Source organism: Silene latifolia, chromosome Y (genome assembly GCF_048544455.1).
Source record: "Silene latifolia isolate original U9 population chromosome Y, ASM4854445v1, whole genome shotgun sequence".
NCBI classification, from domain to species: domain Eukaryota; kingdom Viridiplantae; phylum Streptophyta; class Magnoliopsida; order Caryophyllales; family Caryophyllaceae; genus Silene; species Silene latifolia.
The window spans coordinates 231,296,131-231,302,133 of record NC_133538.1 but is presented as its reverse complement, the minus strand read 5'-3'; positions in this window follow the sequence as shown (position 1 = coordinate 231,302,133).

Sequence of the window (6,003 nt, the reverse complement as noted above, 5' to 3'; positions counted from 1 at the left end):
TCTTCTTCGAGAATCTTCACTTAAAAATAAAATAAATTAAATTAAAAATAATAATAATAAGTAAATTGTCAAAACAGTCAAATAAATACGACATTTTCAAAATTACTACCTTATAAAAATTACTAGTTTTCTTGTCCGTGCGTTGCACGGATATTAAAATAATGTGTGAATATAAATTTCACAATAAAATGGAATATAGACATATAGTACATCGTTCATGTCTATGTCTAAGACTTTATATATGCCGCATGACCAACAAATTATTCCCGTTAACATAATATTGACTTAAGAATAAAAGAGTGTTTTTTAGGAAAATAACACGAATATGAAGTTTATATATACGATACTTGGACTGATAGTTTTTAGAATTTGTTCATTAATACCTGTTTGTTTTTCGATTGGTCAAGGAAAACAATAATATCTACTCTGCATAATCAACTCAATGATGAAACAAATCTCCTTCTTTCGAATAACAACCATAATTTAATCATAATTGGATCAAATTGTAATTATGTAAAAACATTTAGAGGTAATTAGAATGTTATATCTCCCGGTCAAACTATAAAAATACGTTTGCATGTGAACCAAATTCTGACACAATACTACATGGCTAGAGCTGCTTATGAACCCTCCCCCACCCCCTGTCTATAGCAATAGTATTGGCACCCATCTTCTCATTTGAAACAAAATCTTTCACGTGGCGCAGACCCCTATTTTTCTTCCCTATTCACACACATGATCTAAAACAATCTCATCCCTTGAAAGATCGATCCTTGTCTCCGAAACTTATCTCAAATTTATCCAACCAAGTGAAAAACTAAACCCTACTTTTAGAAAAATCCACCATCCAATGGAAACTAACCCTTGCTCTCGACAATGTTGTTTTTTTAGGAAAATAAAACCAAGATGAAGTTTATATATATGATACTTAGGACTCGGAGTTTTTAGATTTTGTTCATTAATACCTGTTTGTTTTTCAATTGGTCAAGCAAAACAATAATATCTACTTTGCATAATCAACTCAATGATGCAACAAATCTCCTTCTTTAGAAAAACAATCATAATTTAATCATTATTGGGTCAAATGGTAGTTACGTAAAAACATTTACAGGTAGTTAAATGTTATATCTCCCGGTCAAACTATAGACGTACCTTTGAATGTGAACCAAATTCCAACGCAATACTACATGGTTGGGGTTGCTTATGACACCCCCTATAACAATAGTCTTGCCCCCCATCTTCTCATTTGAAACAAAATCCTTCACGCAGACCCTTATTTTTCTTCCCTATTCACACACATGATCTAAAACAATCTCATCCCTTGAAAGATCGATCCTTGTCTTCGAAACTTCTCTCAAATTTATCCAACCAAGTGAAAAATTAAACCCCTACTTCTAGAAAAATCCACAATCCAATGGAAACTAACCCTTGCTCTCGACAATGTTGTTAGAATTAAGATTTTACTTTAATTTAGATTGAGGGGGTCAAGATTAAGTTTATCAGTATGATGTTTTGAGGTTTCTTGTTATTATTCATGTTACCTATATGTTTTAATGCAAGCGATATTTTGCTGATAAATAACCTTATTTATTATCACTATCCTCGTTAAACTCATCACCCTGCACAAATGCACCCTCCTCCACCCCACTAACTTACCCGCTAAATAAAACATCAGTCACTGTGATTAGTTCTTACTACATGAAACAACCTCCAGTCCATTACCACTATCACTACCTTTCTGCCACGTTTTACATTTAAGAAGTCATAAATCACATTCACCTCCATGAAATACCAATCTTTACTCTAGATGATATGGATCCCCGTCTCCACTTATCGAAGACAATTTATTTCTCCTTCTTCCCTCTTATCTCTCTCTCTCTCTCTCTCTCTCTCTCTCTCTCTCTTTTTCCCTTCCTAGTCTTTTTCTCTTCCCCTCTCCTACCTCCATTCCAGATACTCAAACAAAGTGTTTGGGTACTATGTTTGTAAACTGAATAAGTTTGAATATTATATATATACACGAACTTTGCTATTTATTTCATTTTGCATAAATAAATCTTACTACCTCCATCTCATTTTTATTGTCCTTTTTTCTTCAAATTTTATTATCTCATATTTATTATCCCCTTTCTAGATCTAGTAAGGAAAAACTTTAGTCAACCAACTCGTCGCAATCAACCTCATTCCCACTCAAAACAACCTTTAGCCCACTACTTAATCACTTCGGTTCACACATAAAACGGTTTAAAATGCAAAGCTTTCATCTCTCTCTTGAAAAGTCCATCTAACTAACAGAAAACTAACCGCTACTATCTGAACTTCATCATTTTTACATCCCGTAAAGATTAAGTTGAACATGATAAAAAATGCAGATACTTAGGTTTTGTTTGATAACGACAGATTGAACATTTTTTTTTAGCATTTTGAGATTTAAATAACAAATGTGCTATTTTGAGTGTTGATCATCGACATATTGAAATGGTAGATTGTAGTGTAATTTCATGTTTTACATTATGACCTTTAATTAGTATATTATAAGAAAATAAAAATTGAGTTTTTTTTATCTCTGAGGAAATCAAAGATCAAACTTTATCTTTATCATATTTATAATTAATATTCTTCACTTAAAATATATAAATTATACAAGTTCAAATAAGTTAGCTAAAAGTTATAAATCACAAATTGTACGAATCAGTATAATCATTTTTTTATTAATATGAAATAAATGTCATAAACTTCACGAGAATATTAATGCGATAGAGAACTATAGAAGAGTTGGCAAGTACGTGACCCCCTTTTAGGTTGAAATTTTTTAATTTATTTTTATATTTTTGCTAATGGTGGTTAAAGCATCGTATTATGCATGACGAATATGTCTCACCCTTTCCCAATTCGTATCTCTCTCTAAATTATACTCCCTCCGTTTCAGTGAGATGTTATCTATTCTATATGGCACAAAGACCAAGAAAATAAGGCAAATACCCACCTTACCCTTGCTTTTTTACTTCTCTCATCCTGTCACCATGTTTTTCCCTGTTTGTCACTCCTCATATCCCCCAACCTGAGAGCATCTAGATTTAGCACATCTTCCCCATTAAAAGAGTGAAAGACTATCTTAAATTAAACAACAAAAATCAAATGAACACACTCGCATCAAAATTCTCAAATCATTTTTTATTTTCGATTTCGTTTTTTCTTAACAATTTAATCATAGGTTTGCTGAGATCCTTCAAATAAAGACAAAGATGACGGTGGTAGAGATTGGTTGAGGGTAGTCAAGGAAGTGCAGGCATAGTGTGGCTAAAGATTCAGATCTAAAAAAATCGAAGTTGGTCGGAAGTGGTGGCTCGAATTAGCCTTAGGATTTGGTACCTTAAAAATGGGTTGTGTGGGTTGCAATTAGTGGTTAGAAGGGTGGCTCAATGAGCCTCGCGGTGGTCTTTAGTAATCGTGGATCGGTTATCATAGGTCGGTAGTAGCCGCGGTTGCGTAGTAACGACAAAGATGATAGCTTGTGTTTGTGTGATGGTTGTGTCCGACGGTGGGTTCACAACGTGGCTGATGTAATACCCGCCCTTTTAGGGACCCGTTGACCAGCGTTGACTAACCTTGGGAGCGGTAATAGTCCTTAGGAGTGCGTACCAAAGTCATCCTGTGCTTTGAGTTAGGGGTGGTACTCGATAGAGTAGAGGCTACTCGATCAAGTAGCTTAGATACTCGATCGAGTAGGGGCCACTCGATCGAGTAGGTGGGCCACTCGATCGAGTAACGGGTTTTCAGCGAGGGTTTATAATCGTGTTTTGTTAAATCCGCAAATCATTTCCGCCTCATTTCTTCAGATCCTTAGGTCGCCTCCTTCCTTTCCCTTCACCATATAACCTTCATGGAAGCCTTTGAAGGTCTTTATGCCTTAGGAGTGCATAACTTGAGTCGGGTAGCGATCCTTTGCCAGTTTTCCTCTTGTAGGTATGTCGTCATCATCATCTGTGCCTTGTGTTTTCAGTTAGGGTTTGCTCGGTGGTGATAGATGGTTGTATTGTGTGTATAGGTGTTGCTTGATTGCTGAGTTTTGCATGTGTGGACATGGAATGGTTGCAATTGCTTAAAGGTAGGTTCGCCTACTCAGTTTCTGTGGATGGTCTAGTGTGTCGATTGTTGTGTCGTGGTTGTTGTGTTGTAGTTGTGTTTGTGTGGCAGCGTATATGCGTGTCGGTTAGTGTTTGATTTGTTGGTTGTCGTTGTATTGCATGCCTCGTGATTGGTTGTCTCTGGTTCTCGAGGTGCGTCCTTGGCTGAGTGGAGTCACTTGCGGGAGTGGCTTCACGCCCTAGTTTCGCCCTCCGTGGAACCCGCCACGGGAGGGGATGTGCACATTAATGGGACATGGTTATCGCTCGGTTTGATGAGCGGGGATTTGGTGGGTACGGCTGTGGTCCCCCACTGGCAGGGCTGGTCCAGTGGACAGTCGGTGACGGAGATTGATTGAAGTGGGTGTGATTGTGTGTGTGACCGATGGTGCTGTGTTGTGTTGATAGATGATGTTGGTTTTGTCATGTCTTATCTCAGTACTGACCTTGTGTGGTTGTCTTGTTGTTTTATGTGTCTACCGTGATCCCTTATGGTGAGCGGTCAGTCTTAGCAGGTGTTGATATCGTTGATAGCTGGAGTTTTGGCTGGATGAGTCCTCACGAGTTTTGATAGAGATAGTGTGTAGCTCACGAGTTGTATCTTTATTTTGTTAAGTTGGTTGTAACGCTTGTAATATAACTATAAATGTTCTTTTATCGACCTTTGATGATTACTTACCTCGAGCAACCGAGATGGTAACGTCCTTATATGCTAAGGAAGGCCTAGTTAAGCCTTCTCTGAATATGGGGATGTTACAAAGTGGTATCAGAGCGACGATTTTGGAACCTGTAACCAATGAAAATAATGAACGTAGTGAGTCTAATAAAATGAACCTGGTGTATGTATGATGAGAGCCCCAATTGATGCTAGGTTTTGGGTGAGTAGGCGCCCTCATTTCAAAATCTTGGCCTCATTGTACTTAAGCCAGTCACTGGGTATGGGAATGTGGAGTCCGTGTGTATGTATGTAATGTGTATGTTGACTGCGTCGGAACTATCCGTGGTTGAGTCTTTGTTAAAGTTGGTATGGGCATGATAGTTGCATTTGGATTGTGTGTGGTGAAGTTTTGGTAGAATTAGTGAGCTTATGCGATATTTATGAGAAACGTAAAAGGGTTTTATTTAATAGAAATGCGTGAAAAGTGTGGAAGTGTATACTGTAATATGAAAAGTGATCATGTTGGTGTTTGCATAAGGTTGTTGGTAATGGTGATCCTATATGAGTTTATAAGTCCTACGGTAGTTATAGTGATGATAGTTAAAGAAGTGTTGAGTCATAATATGAGAAATAGCAGGTAATGATGCTTCTGTGCAATGTTTAATGGTTGAAAGTTTCCGCTGTGTAATGATCAATTTGTGTAGAATAATTTGCTTATGATTGAAATTGGAACATGATAGTAATACATTTGAATGACATATGGAAGAATAATTATCGTTAATTATATGTTTTACATTAACATGAGAATAAGCTGATAGCCATGTGGTAAGACGAGTTTAGATATGATACAAAGATGTAATTGTGTATATGAATGACTCGGTAACAGGTAAACCGTGTTGTGTGAATTTGTTGTGGCGTAACATGATATTAATCTTATCTGATAAGACGGTATGGTATGCTTGAGTAGTAATGGTAATACATGAGTGAGTATGATAACTAGTGACGAATTCCGAACATAGTTTGGAATCGACGCGCGATATTGTTTTTGCAGGAATCTTCAATTTACTTCGTATTTCTGACCGAGTACTCAACCTTACTTGACCGAGTGTGAGTGCTTACTAGACCGAGTAGACCTCACTCGATCTAGTTAGGAAGCTATGACGTCGGGATGTGGAAATTTTCTGCAGATACTCGACGAAATAGCACCTACTTGATCGA